The sequence below is a fragment of the Pinus tabuliformis genome, chromosome 3_1 (genome assembly GCF_031772625.1).
Source record: "Pinus tabuliformis cultivar Carrire ecotype Pingquan chromosome 3_1, CPIR1, whole genome shotgun sequence".
NCBI lineage: Eukaryota > Viridiplantae > Streptophyta > Pinopsida > Pinales > Pinaceae > Pinus > Pinus tabuliformis.
This window is the reverse complement of record NC_142301.1, coordinates 30975168-30988319: the sequence shown is the minus strand read 5'-3', so window position 1 is coordinate 30988319 and position 13152 is coordinate 30975168. Positions and strand designations below refer to the sequence as shown.

The 13152-nt window shown below is 36.9% G+C and overlaps 1 long non-coding RNA gene across 1 annotated transcript; it reads right to left on the bottom strand.

The window, feature by feature from the left end:
* Positions 1-2209: 2209 nt before the first annotated feature.
* On the bottom strand, positions 2210-3174 carry LOC149185614 (uncharacterized). The gene is made up of 3 exons (XR_016256065.1): positions 3020-3174; positions 2577-2902; positions 2210-2390 (listed from the first exon to the last, which is right to left on the bottom strand). It is a non-coding gene; the product is annotated as an uncharacterized LOC149185614 (long non-coding RNA).
* Between the last annotated feature and the right edge of the window lie 9978 nt (positions 3175-13152).

Sequence of the window (13152 nt, the reverse complement as noted above, 5' to 3'; positions counted from 1 at the left end):
CTCTCTCTCTCTCTCTCTCTCTCTCTCTCTATATATATATATATATATATATATATATATATATATATATAGATACTTGTACTTTTTAATAGTTGACATATTGTTGATAGGTAGGTTGTGTTAGGATGCATGATTATTGCATTGAAGCATATAGAGCATTCTAAAATAAAGAAGGATAATTATTTCAACAATAAATATGTCAAGTTGTTTGCAGGAAATTCAAAATATTGACTCTAATTGAAATACCAAAAGCTTACTTTCAATTATATCAAGGATTGCGAGAAATCAAAAGATGTTCAAAATACAAGTTAGGAACACTTAGAGAGTTGGTTAAAGACCATGAAAACATTAAGAAACAAACATCTTACATTTTCTTCAACATAAAAGATGAGAACACATTTGAAGTTTCCTTTAGTAATTGATGACTCTTGATTGATAACTAAGAAAGCCTCAACATTAAGGTACTAGAAACTAAAAATACCTTTGTTGCTAATTTGAAAAGTCCAATAATTTTTCATTAAAACAGATTAGGATTTCAATTAGTAAGTCATGTTTAGTGTTAAATATAATTCTAAAACATGGGACTGGTGACATTGGAGTTAAAGAGGAAACTAGCCTCATAAAAGTTAGGTATTTTCCATTAAAACTCATTAGGATTTCAATTAGTAAGTCATATTTAGTGTTAAATATAATTCTAAAACATGGGACTGGTGACATTGGAGTTAAAGAGGAAACTAGCCTCATAAAAGTTAGGTATTTATTAATGATTAGATTGATCGATTCATGCATAATGTGAGAAATTTAGACAACCCTTGGCCACAATCCATGGAGCAATTACCCTAGTTGTATGGTAAATTCGATGTAGGTGAATACATAGGATATTCAGTTTTTCAATATATATTTAAGTATAATTACAAATAAATGGGGTTATGATCATAAAAATTATATAAAAAAGAAACAATTATATGAATATCAACACAATTTATCAACCAAAAATAAAATAAAATATTAATAAGTAGAAATCAATTTTCATAGTTAAATAAATGACCAAGAGAAATATGTGAGAGGTTTTAATTCCAAAGGCAACTTGTGAAAGTACACAAATACACATAGCTCCATGTTAAAGCACCTTTCATATTAAGAGATCAAGGGTTCAATTTTGTCCACAAACTATGGATCAAGCTTAGTGGTTGTGGTTGAGGCCCCAAGAACTTAAAATTGGTCTCTTGTGATTTGCTAGTGCAAATATAAAAAAAGTACACAAACACATGTTTTCAAATTTTTATAAGTGAACTCCTAGACCACAATTTTCCAATTAAGATGTCTTGTAAAGTTTTTCCAATAATTTAAATAACTATAAATGTCATTTTCAATGATAAAGGAAAAGTTTAACAAACATTTTTCAAATATTTTTGAATATAATATATTTTAAAATAACTTTATAAGTAATTTTTTTATAAAAATATAACATTTCCAAAATAAACTTGGCTATCAACATATAAATAATGATATTAGAGAATGTAATAAAACCATGCTTAGTAGAATACTTTGTTGAACATATATATATATATATATATATATATATATATATATATATATATATATAAAGGAATATGTATTTTAAATTTAATTTTGATTGATAATTTTTGAGTTAATTTATTTATTTCATTAGTTAAATAAATTCGAAAAGTATGACAACCAAACTATCAAAAGCACTAAAACAGAATAACCACAGAGATAGTTTGCTAATACCTAATACATAAATCTAAATTACATTAAACCAGTGTACCATTTGGTTCTAAACTAACTATATATCAACACATAGTCAGTCCTAGATAAACTGATAATTTGTTCTTTCCCATACATGCCATGCAATAATAATGTACTTAACCAAAACCAAATAAAAAGAAATCTGTGACGTCTTTGTGTAAACAGAAAGAAAGCCAAATCATGAACCATGATATATTTGTGCATATACTACACTGAAGAAATATTTAACTGCATGTACTGCACTAAAGAAATATGAAGCAAGATATCACATAAATATCTTTAAATAAGTAACAATAGATACACTTAAATTTAATTAGATACATTTAAATTAATATATACATTAAATTTAATTTTGATTGATAATTTTTTATTTAATTTGTTTATTTAATTAATTATTAGACTACTTATTGGGAGATATCACAACTCCAACATAAAATCATTAAAACAAAATAACCAGGCAGGTAATTTTTGGTCATACATAAATCAGAATTACAATATACCAGCGTCCATCTTCTATTTATAAATAAATAAAGTATTTCACTCCAAACTAACTATATATCAACACATAGTCAGTCTTAGATAAACAGATAATCTTCGACTGCATTTATTCTTTCCCATACCTGCGATACAATGACAATGTAATTAACCCAAGCAAAAGAAATTCATGACATATTTAATGCAAAAATCATTAACGATGACATATTTGTGCATATAGTGCAGTAGTGAAGCAAAAGCGGAGCATAAATTTTAGAGAGGAAAACAAAAGGCACTTAGTATAAAAGTTGGTCTACTTAAGTTGCCATTACCTGGTGTTATAAGTTGCTCTACTAGCCGATGCTGACTTTGTTGCCGCTGGCAGCTTTGCCGGTGTTGTTGCTGTTCACCATGTTGTTGTTGCCGCTGTTGATTTTGTTGCCGCTGTTGGTGGTGTTGCCACTGTTGTTGCCGAGGATGGGATTGCCGTCGATCTTTGTGTTGGGGCCGATGACGTTCTTGTCGCCGCTGTTGCACCTGCGGTCGACCTTGTTGTTATCGCCGCAAAAGTTCCGCCCTGCTTGTTGCAAATTGCTCATGTTGTTGGCTTACGGATATTGAAACTGGAACGCCTTCGAAGGCAACAAGATTCCCACTTCTGCAAAAAAAACGCCTTCAGTTCAACTCAATCTGCTAAAGTGAATCAATGCATACCGTGAACATAGAATATGAGCGAATCAATGATATCTCACACATTAGAAATATACAAGCATACCTGCAACCGGAGTAGGGCAAATTTCGTAAGCAAGAGTTGAGAAATACAATGACATAGGCTGCCTTATATAGAAGCAGGCGAACTCCAAACTCGGCTTTGAAAACCATCTACACTCCCAACCAGGGTCAAATTTTGAAGTTTTCATGTATTAAATTTACATGAATGACATGATCAATCATGCAAAGACCACCGTCACGAGGATGACATATTGTGGACGCCCTATTGGGCAGACGAGTTATTCTTTTTGAGAGAAAAAAAAAAGGTTGCACAATTTACTGATGTGACAAAGATTTATTCGCGCAATTGGGCAGAAGAGTTATTCTTTCTCTGCCCAAAAAAAAAAATTATTTGCCATCTTTACAGATGTAACGACTCATATTTATTCGCCCAATTGGGCAGGCGCGTTATTCTTTTTTAGCGAAGAACAAATCTTTGCCATAACTACTAGGGTTTCTTCGGGCAATGGGGCAGAGGAGTTATTCTTTTTGGGCGGCAAAAGATAAAAAGATATTTGTTATCATAATAGAAGCAAAATATACCAGCATTTTTAGCTTTTAAAAATAATGTACATACACTTTTGAAGAGACAACTAGTCACTGTACTATTCTAGGGGAGTTATTCTTCTTAGACATCTAGGTATGGTCACCATAACTCCTCTTAGACACCCACAGATTGTGGCCTTGCCAAGCTATTGTCCTTGCAAAATACCATTTTTTAGAATTTGTTTATCAGTGTGCTAAACTCAAAATCTTTCTCAGCAGGCTATGATGTCTTCCTTCTCAATAAGCCATGATGTCTAGTGATTGTTTCTTAATTATTTTTACTATAACTACATCTCTATTTCCAAGATGTCCATACTTTCTTAAAAAATACTTAAAAACAATAAAAATCCTAAATAGCAATATTTATAACTGGAATAACAATTCAAATAAAACACCTATGGCCTCATTACCTCCTAAAAGAGTAGCTCCTCTTGAAATTGTCTTTCCTTTCCAAGTTTAGGTCTTCTCAAAGCCTTCTCACCTTGTGGAGAAGCAATTTTGGTTATTTCTCTCATGCTAGGATATTGTACATGAAGCTATGTTGGGAATGACCGAATATATTTTTTTTTGGCTAAACCCCCATTAAAAACACACTATGAGAAATATAACTACTATGCTTATATGCACGCATGTTAGTCACTTATTTGGTATATGCATACTTGGATTTATATCTTAAATATATAAAAATTATCTTTAATTACGGAAGTAGTGTTCATTGATTATTTCATTTAAAAAAATAAATAGCAATGGACTTTAACTTTATTTTTGAATGGTGATAATTTTGTCAAAACACTACAGAGCCATGAAGAAAGCCTACTTGGTTTATAGGGCTCCAAGAACATGCAAATATTGCATGATTGAATCCTGTAATATCCCAAACATCAAAATTTTAATCAGATATGGTACACTCTAGGTGTTCTAATAAAATTCTTGCAGTAAAAACACTTAACACAATAAAGATCTAAGAATACAACCTCTTATTTATGTAAATAAATAGAAAAAAATTTACATGCCCACATAAGACCTACTATGTCATGGCATGTATGGCTGCCCATCAACAAAGAAATTAAATATATTGAAGCACAATCGTAGATCCTAGATGGATCCACTAGACAAATTACTCCAACAGGTTTTTAGTAACTAGGATCAACTAGAACTAGCCTTGCCAAGTTCTCAACAAAAGCCAAATACATAAATAACTCTCCTATCCCCTTTTATAGGCTTGATTAACACTTTAGAGACTTTATTTTATTGTTTTCCCTCGAAAAACAAAGGCAAATACCATGCCATATTAAATACCATTAGCAGATTCCATCCACTTTGGCCATATCCAAATATATATATTACAAATCCTCCCGCCCAAAGATTGTTTTCCCTGAGGTAATCCACTTCTATCCACAACACAAGCATGTGTATATTGATACCGAGATCCCATACAACCCAATGTGTTATTCCATGCCTCGATTCTAAATGATCATGAATATACCCTTCGATACGTGAATCTAAAACAACCCTCTCGTCAATCGTGCCCCCAATGGATTCTCCTAGATCCCAATGCCACCTAAGCCCTAGGACATGTTGGTTATGACACCACATCAGCCCTCCACCATTGCTTGTGCTTAAGGGCCCAAGTTTCAATATGCCCTTCGCTAAGAGTATCCTATCAATAGAGTTCCAAATCATAATCTCTCATAAATCCACCTCGTGGGAAGTATATAATGCATGAATTCTTGCACATGGAATATGATGGCGATCCCGAGACGGTTGCGTGGCAAGACTTATGTGGCAGCTGGCCCATCCTTGGTCCTTCCCATGTTGGCACACACCGAGGTTTGGTGCATGTTTATGGCACCTTCAATGCACATCTCACGTGAGGTTGGTCTCGTTTTGTGTGACCACGACATGTATGGTGTGGCTCGACCTGGGCTCATTTGCATTGTTGTTCATTTGAGTTATGCTTTCATTCCTTTGTTGTTCGTTTGAGTTATGCTTTCATTCCTCTGTGGCTCGTCTTGATCGGCTCTAGAAGAATATGGGTCTCTGTTGCCCGCTATCCTCTTGGTTCTTCTCTGGTTCGAGTCCTCTATTGTTTGCTAGTTATATGAATGTTTTTCGTTGGACCTCGTGGCTGATGTACACCTCGTTTCCGTGGAGCTCTAAGCTTTGGTTTGTCATTTTGGGTATGCCTTATTTCGAGTGTCTCTGAACGATTCTTTTACAACTTGCAGGTGATGTTTTCTAACTAGGTTTTGGTCGTATTTCACAAGCCCTTCATCTATTACTCTCGTCGATGGCTTGGCTGCTTATTTGACACGTAAAAACCCTATTTCGATTCCACTATTTCACCTTCCTGTAGTTTTTATTAACGGCCTTTCTCCTGGTGAGCACGCTATGGTATCATGGCACTTCGGCCATTGGTTGCGCTCAGGTTGGAGTTTCAACTCATGGCTCGGTTGTGGAGTCCGGCCTCCCCTTTGGATATTCATCGTGGGTCAAGTTCCTTGTTTTTTATCTGGTGTTGTTGTGTGCTATGTAGGTATGCTTCCTCTCTAACAATCTTCTTGTCACTGTGCAGGTATCCCTCTCCTCTTTGTTGTGGCTGCAAGGGGCTGTCTCTGGGGATGAAATGTCGTGGTCTTGTCCTTGAAGATTTGGGTCCGATGTGCTTAAATCGGGTAGGGTCCTTCCTTGACTGCACTTTGCGGTTGCATTTTCATTTTGGGCTATAGTTGTTTAACCCTTGGGGTTTCAGTTTGTTGGTTTGTCGATTCTTGGTTGCCTCATGTGCAATGAGCCCATCTTGTCGTTTTTGTTTTATGTTCTCATAATGTGTTTCGGCGTTCTGCTATTGGTTTTCGTGTCTATTGTTTCATATGTGTACTGCTTAGGTCTATTTGGGTTGTGGAAACCCTCCTTGTCCTATCTCGTTTGTATGAAGGACTGCTAGTTATTTTTTTAAGGGCCCTATGTCTTGAGGCCTCAGTCGAATCTGGAAGTTTTGTCCTGTACTTCCATAGACCAGATGATATATATATATATATATATATATATATATATATATATATATATATATATACTGTAAATTTCTAATTTAAATCAAATAATATGCATTTGGTAATGTACCTCAATGGTTTGGCTCTGTCGTATTTGATCCCTTTCGTCTCGGTGCGCAGTTTGAATGTTAATCACACAATTTGTTGTTTAATTGCTATACAGAGTAATTTATACTTATTACTTCTAAAACAATGAATACATGTAAGCTTTCTTTAAATTCATAAAAAAAAATGTTCAAAGTTATGCTTTCTTTCCTTCATTTCATCGAGATGGTAGCAACCCCACTTTTGATTCTGGGTTGCCTATTCATCCTTGCTGGTAGCCTCATAGTGTTCAGGAACCACCCTTAGTTACATTATAGTTATTTTCCAGTTTCATTCAGTTTCATTTCTAACTTATTTTAAAAAAATCCTATTCTAACTAATATTCAGTTTATACATAAAAACATTGGTTGTAAGAGCCTTCATTTAAAAAATAAAAATGAAACTAACTAAAAGTGAACTTAATCAAAATAGTTTGTCCAGCTATCGCCTCCCTAGTCAGATGCTCCTACATCAGGCTTCCGGGGTGAATGAATCTCATGGGTTCTGTCCATGAGCTCTTCAATCGAGTACCCGGCGCTTTGAATCTGGCCTACATCCAGCCCAGAACTATCCTCAATTGGATGGTCCTTCCATTTGACCAGGTACTGTAAGTACTCTTTCCGTTGAGTTCGCCTGGCCACGTGAGTATCCAAGATTTGTTCGATCTCTAGAGACTTGGCTAGAGGCATCTATTTGACCCATGACTCAGTCTCTCCCTAGGTATCCCATGTGTGTTCTGTCAAACTATCCTCCACATTAGCAGTAATGTATGGGTACAGGTATGCCACATTAAAGATGGGCGAGATCCCTATACCTGGGGGTAGTTGCAGTTCATATGCATTTGCACAGAACTTTCGCAGTATCCTGCAAGGTCCTATTTTTTCAGTTTCATTTTGTTATATTCACCTTTAGGAAACCTTTCTTTACATAGATGTGCTAGTACGAGGTCCCCTACATTGAATTGCACTTCCCGCTATTTTAATATGCCTTCTGTTTATACCTTTGGCTATTGTCCTGTAATTTGGATTTCACTTGTTCATGAAGTTCATTGATCACCTTCACGAAGTCTTCACCATGAGCACTCCTTTGCTCCAACCGACCCAAATCCCGTAACTTGTGCACACCATAGGGGTGCATCGTGTATATGATTTGGAAAGGACTTATGCCCATACTCTTGTTGGGTGAATCATTATAAGCAAACTCTTCTTGTGCGAGTACGCGATCCCATTGTCGTGAATTTTCACCAACCAGACTACATAACACATTCCCCAGACATCGGTTCACCACCTCAGTTTTCCCATCAGTCTGTGTGTGATAAGTTGAGCTGAAGTTTAGTTTTGTATCTATCTTTTTCCACAAAGTCTGCCAAAAATTACCAGGGAACTTCAAATCCCGATCTGAAACAATAGACTTCAGCAAGCCATGTAATCTGACAATCTCTGTGAAGAACAAGTGTGCTACATGTGTGGCATCGTTGGTCTTCTTACAGGGAATGAAATGCACCATCTTGGTGAAACGATCCACCACCACCATGATTGAATCAAACCCCTTCTATGTTCTTGGAAAACCTAAGACAATGTCTAAACTGACCAAGTTCGATGTTCTATCCAGAATAGGCATGGGTGTATATAATCCTGTATTTTGACTGTGTCCATTCGGAAGCTGACACATCTTACACCTAGCCACAAATATTTGTATGTCTCTACACATTTTAGATCAATTTAATAATAATAGAAGTGGCTCACTTGATCCAAAGTATTATCAATGCCAAAATGTCTGGCTAAACCCCCACTATGATTTTCCTCGATTAAGTTTTCCCTCATCGAACATTCCAGAAGACACAACTGTCCTCCCCATAATAGCAATCCTTCCTATATTTTATAGTCTAGCCATGAATTGTTGTCTCTAAACAACATATTCTAGCAAGCTTCGTACGCTTCCTTAAAGTTTGCTTCTGTTTCATACAGATCCTTAAGATGCTCAAATCCTAACACCTGCACTTTTCTTTCCCGTAAAATCTAATTTCTCCTGCTTAACGCATCTGCCACTTTGTTGGTTTGACCGCTAATGCGTTTCAATACAAATGTAAAACTCTAGAGGTACTCCACCCACTTCGCATGTTTATGGTTGAGCTTGTACTATTGCATAACATACTGCAATGCAGAATTGTGTGAAAGCAAAACAAATTCATTCGCCATCAAGTAATGTCTCTAATGTTTCAGTGCTTGGACCACTACATAAAATTCCTTGTCATAAGACGTATACTTCTACATACTCTCATTCAAATTCTTGCTGAAATAGGCCATTGGCTTGTCCTCTTGGCGGAGTATTTCTCTAATGCCTATCCCACTCGTATCACAATGAACTTGAAAAAGTTTGTTGAAATCTCACAACATTAAAATTGGTCTTTCGGTGAGCTTCTTTTTCAGCAGCTCAAAACTATTTTCCGTTGACTCCGTCCAATGAAAAGGTTGATTTTCCTTTTTAACGGTATCCACCATGGGTGCACAAATCCCATTGAAATATTTTATAAATTTTCGATAAAAACTTGCCAATCCATGAAAACTCCACACTTCAAACAAACTCCTATGGGATGGCCAGCTAACTATGGCTGCAACCTTTTCTGGATCCATCTTTAATTCATTTTCCGAAATCACAAATCCTAAATAAACAAATTCTTTCTTAAAAAAGTACAGTTCTTCAAATATTACAACAATTTGTTTTGTTGCAACTTTTCCAGGACATACCTCTCATGTTGGAAATGTTCTTCCTCTGTCTTACTGAAAATAAGGATATCATCTAGATATACAATCACAAACTTTTCAATGTATTCCTTCAGCATATCATTCATCAAGTTCATGAATGTGTTGGGTGTGTTGCTCAGTCCAAATGGCATGACCAGCCATTCATATAGGCCTTCATTGGTCTTGAAAGTTGTCTTCCATTTGTCCCCTTCACGAATCTGAATCTGCTGATATCCACTTTTCAAATCAATCCTCGAAAAATATGCGCTCCACTAAAACAGTCCATCATGTCATCCATCCATGGTAAAGGAAACCTGTACTTAATAGTAATCTTGTTAATTTCTCAAGAATCAGTACACATCCGCTATTCACCTCCTTTCTTGGGAGCTAAAACAGTTGGGATCGCACAAGGACTTGAACTCTCCCGAATCAACCCTTTATCCAACAACTCCTATACCTGCTTCCTGATCTCTTCATTGTCCTTTGGACTCATCTAGTAATCAGTCTTGTTTGGTAAACTAGCCCCTAGAATGAAATCAATATGGTGACTGATACTCCGTTTTGGTGGCAATTTATTTGGTAGATCATCCACCACAATGTCACTAAACTCCTACAACATATCTTGTATCTCCTCAGGTAAGTCAGTAATCTCAGTATGGATTAACACAGCTCTTGGCCTTCACACAATTGTATATTTTACCTCATCATCTCCAATCTGTTGCAGAAACTCTTTTCTTCCTAACAGTAATGCCTTTGTTCCACCGTTTTCTGCCATATCCTCCTCTTTCATGGGTACTAGCGTATGCTTTATCCCATCCTTAGCAAACTTGTAACAATTTTTCTTCCCATCGTGGACAACTTTCCTATCATACTGCCATGGTCTGCCCAACAATATATGGCACACATCCATCGGCATGATATCACAAGTTACTTTATCCTTATACCTACCAATGTGAAACTCCACTTTACACTACTCATTAACCAACAGTTGGTGTCCTTTTTGTAACCAAGATATCCTGTATGGTGTTGGGTGCTTCAATTCTTTTAAACCCAATTTTTCTACCATTTCAGTGGCTACCAGGTTGTCAGTGCTCCTACTGTCAATAATCAATTTGCAGCATTTCCCATGTGATTTACACACAGTTTAGAACAATGCTTTCTGTTGTGTCTCGTCAACTAACTCTTTATCCAGTTTCAACAATACCTTGTTTAACACTAAGTCTTCTCCCGTTTTAGGCATGTTCTCCACTTCTTGTGGTGGTGCCTCTACTTCTTCCGGTTGAGAAACATATGCTCCTCTTTGCCCTGCTTGATCACTTTTAGGACATTCAAAAGACCCTTGTCCCCACTTGTGACACTTGTAACACTGATAGGCATTTCCTCTACCTCTGCCATTAGCTCTTCTTTGTTGGTAAGGCCTTCCTCCTATGGTTTTACCTTATTTTTCAGTTGGTCCTACATTTTTTGAACTGCTACACTCTTTATTGCTATTGATAGGTCTACCTCTGCCAAAAGACTATCCTCTTCATCTGCCAGATCCACGTCCTCTTGTGGTATTCTGGTTTCTAGCGATCTTTTCTTATGCCTTCAAAGCACTTTGATAGGTTTCCTCTATGGACTTGGGAGAAATAATACTAATCTCATCTAGTATCTCCATCTGTAAGCCATTCACAAACCTTGATGTCTTTTCCGGGGTATCTTCAACATAACCCGCTCGCAAGTTCACTCTGTTGAATTCTTCTGTATACTCCTTCACTGTCATTGTTCTTTGCTTCAGGTTATGCACCTACTTATACAAAGAAACCTGATAATCTTTGGGTACAAACTTACTCTTCATCTTGGCAATCATCCTGTTCCACCTTTTGATCAATGGTTTATTTGACTTTCTACTTTCTGCCTGCACACTGCCCCACCACCGTGCTGCATGTTCCTTTAGTTTGGTGGCTGCAAACCTGACCGTCTTATCTTCACTGATTTATTCACACTCGAAATATTTATCCAGCTTACTATTCCAGTCCAACAATACCTTCGTAGATAAACTGCCATCATAATTCAAAAGCTTTGGCTTTGGCTTGCTACTTGCTAACAAAACTGATCTCAATAATTTTATCTTTGATCCATCTTCGTCTGACCCATCCGTCATGGCTGCAACTTCTTCTTCACTATCATCACCACCTTCTAGATCCCTATGCCTCCCTGCTTCCATTGCTTCCAATCGGGCACTTAGGATCCTGATTTCTTCTCGTAACCCGTCATCAACTACTCTCTTGATAGCTCGACGTCGACCTCTTCTTCCTACTTGCATTTTTTTCTTTTGAGAAAAGAACTTCCTCTAATACCAAAATTTGATGGCGATGACGAGATGGTTGCGTGGCAAGACTTACGTGGAAGCTGGCCCATCCTTTGTCCTTCCCGCATTGGCACACACCGATGTTTGGTGAGGGTTTATGTCACCTTCAATTTGCATCTGGTCCAAGGTTGGTCTCATTTTGTGTGAGTACGACGTCTATGGTATGGCTCAACCTAGGCTCATGTTGGGTTGTGTTATATTCTTTCCACGACTAGCCCACGTAGTTGACCGGGGGGTCATAGGGGGTTTGAGGTGTACCCGTTACCCCACTTTATGGGGTTCGTGGCAGCACCCTGAAAAATTTTGGTTTTGGACACTATGTTAGGTTTTGTGGACCCACCTATGGTTTTGTGCATGATTTTCGCACATGTTTTTGGACGCGATGGTTTTCGGTCTATGGTATTGGACACGATGGTTTTTCGGTCCATGGTTTTCGATGCTTCGGCATGTATAAATATGTATTATAACATTGAAAGTAATATAATGAAAAATCAAGCTGGTAGTCACAGTTTTGGGATCCAGGGAAAATCTCTGTGTATATGTGTTTTATGTGTTATGCTCTCACATTGTTTATTTTCTGTGTTTAGAATTTGTATGCAGGTAATTTCTATACAGGGTTAAAACCTATATTTGGTATCAGAGTAGTTTTGGCTTCAAGGGGACGCCTTTGTTGCTGAGGGGTTTCACTCAAGCCTCTGGTAGACCCTGTTCAGTGGGAGATCTGCGAGATGGCAAGCAGTGGAAAGATAGAGATCAAGATATTTAATGGTCAGAGTTTTGAGTAGTGGAAGCTCAATATGGAGAATCTGTTGGTGGATAAAGATCAGTGGATCGTGGTAGATCTGGGTACTAAACCAATGGGAGTGTTCGTTGAAGAATTGAAGAAGTTGGATCGGAAGGAAAAGAGAACAATATGATTGTGTGTCTCAGATTCAGTATTGTTGAATGTATCAAGGGAAGCTACAAAAAAGGCTTTGTGGGAGAAGTTAGGGACTTTGTACCAATCTAAGTCTCTCGTGAATAAATTGTTCCTGCGAAAAAGTTGTATAATCTGAGGATGAAAGATGGAGACTCGGTGAAAGATTGAAATACTTCACTCTGTCAATCCTAGCCATTGTATTTAAGGAAATTATGTATATGGGTGTTAGGTGCAGTATAGGGTCTATAAATGTACCAACATTTGATTTTTCAATCCAGATAGTTATGAACATCTAGACGCAGCACTAGAAATGCCAAAGAAATCCCTTGGAAACCTATAAAACAAATGCTAGTCTATCTTGCATATTAAGCTCATCAATAAATGAAATCCTGCACTAAAGGGAATTCAAGAAAACATCAATGCACACAATTAAATCATGCG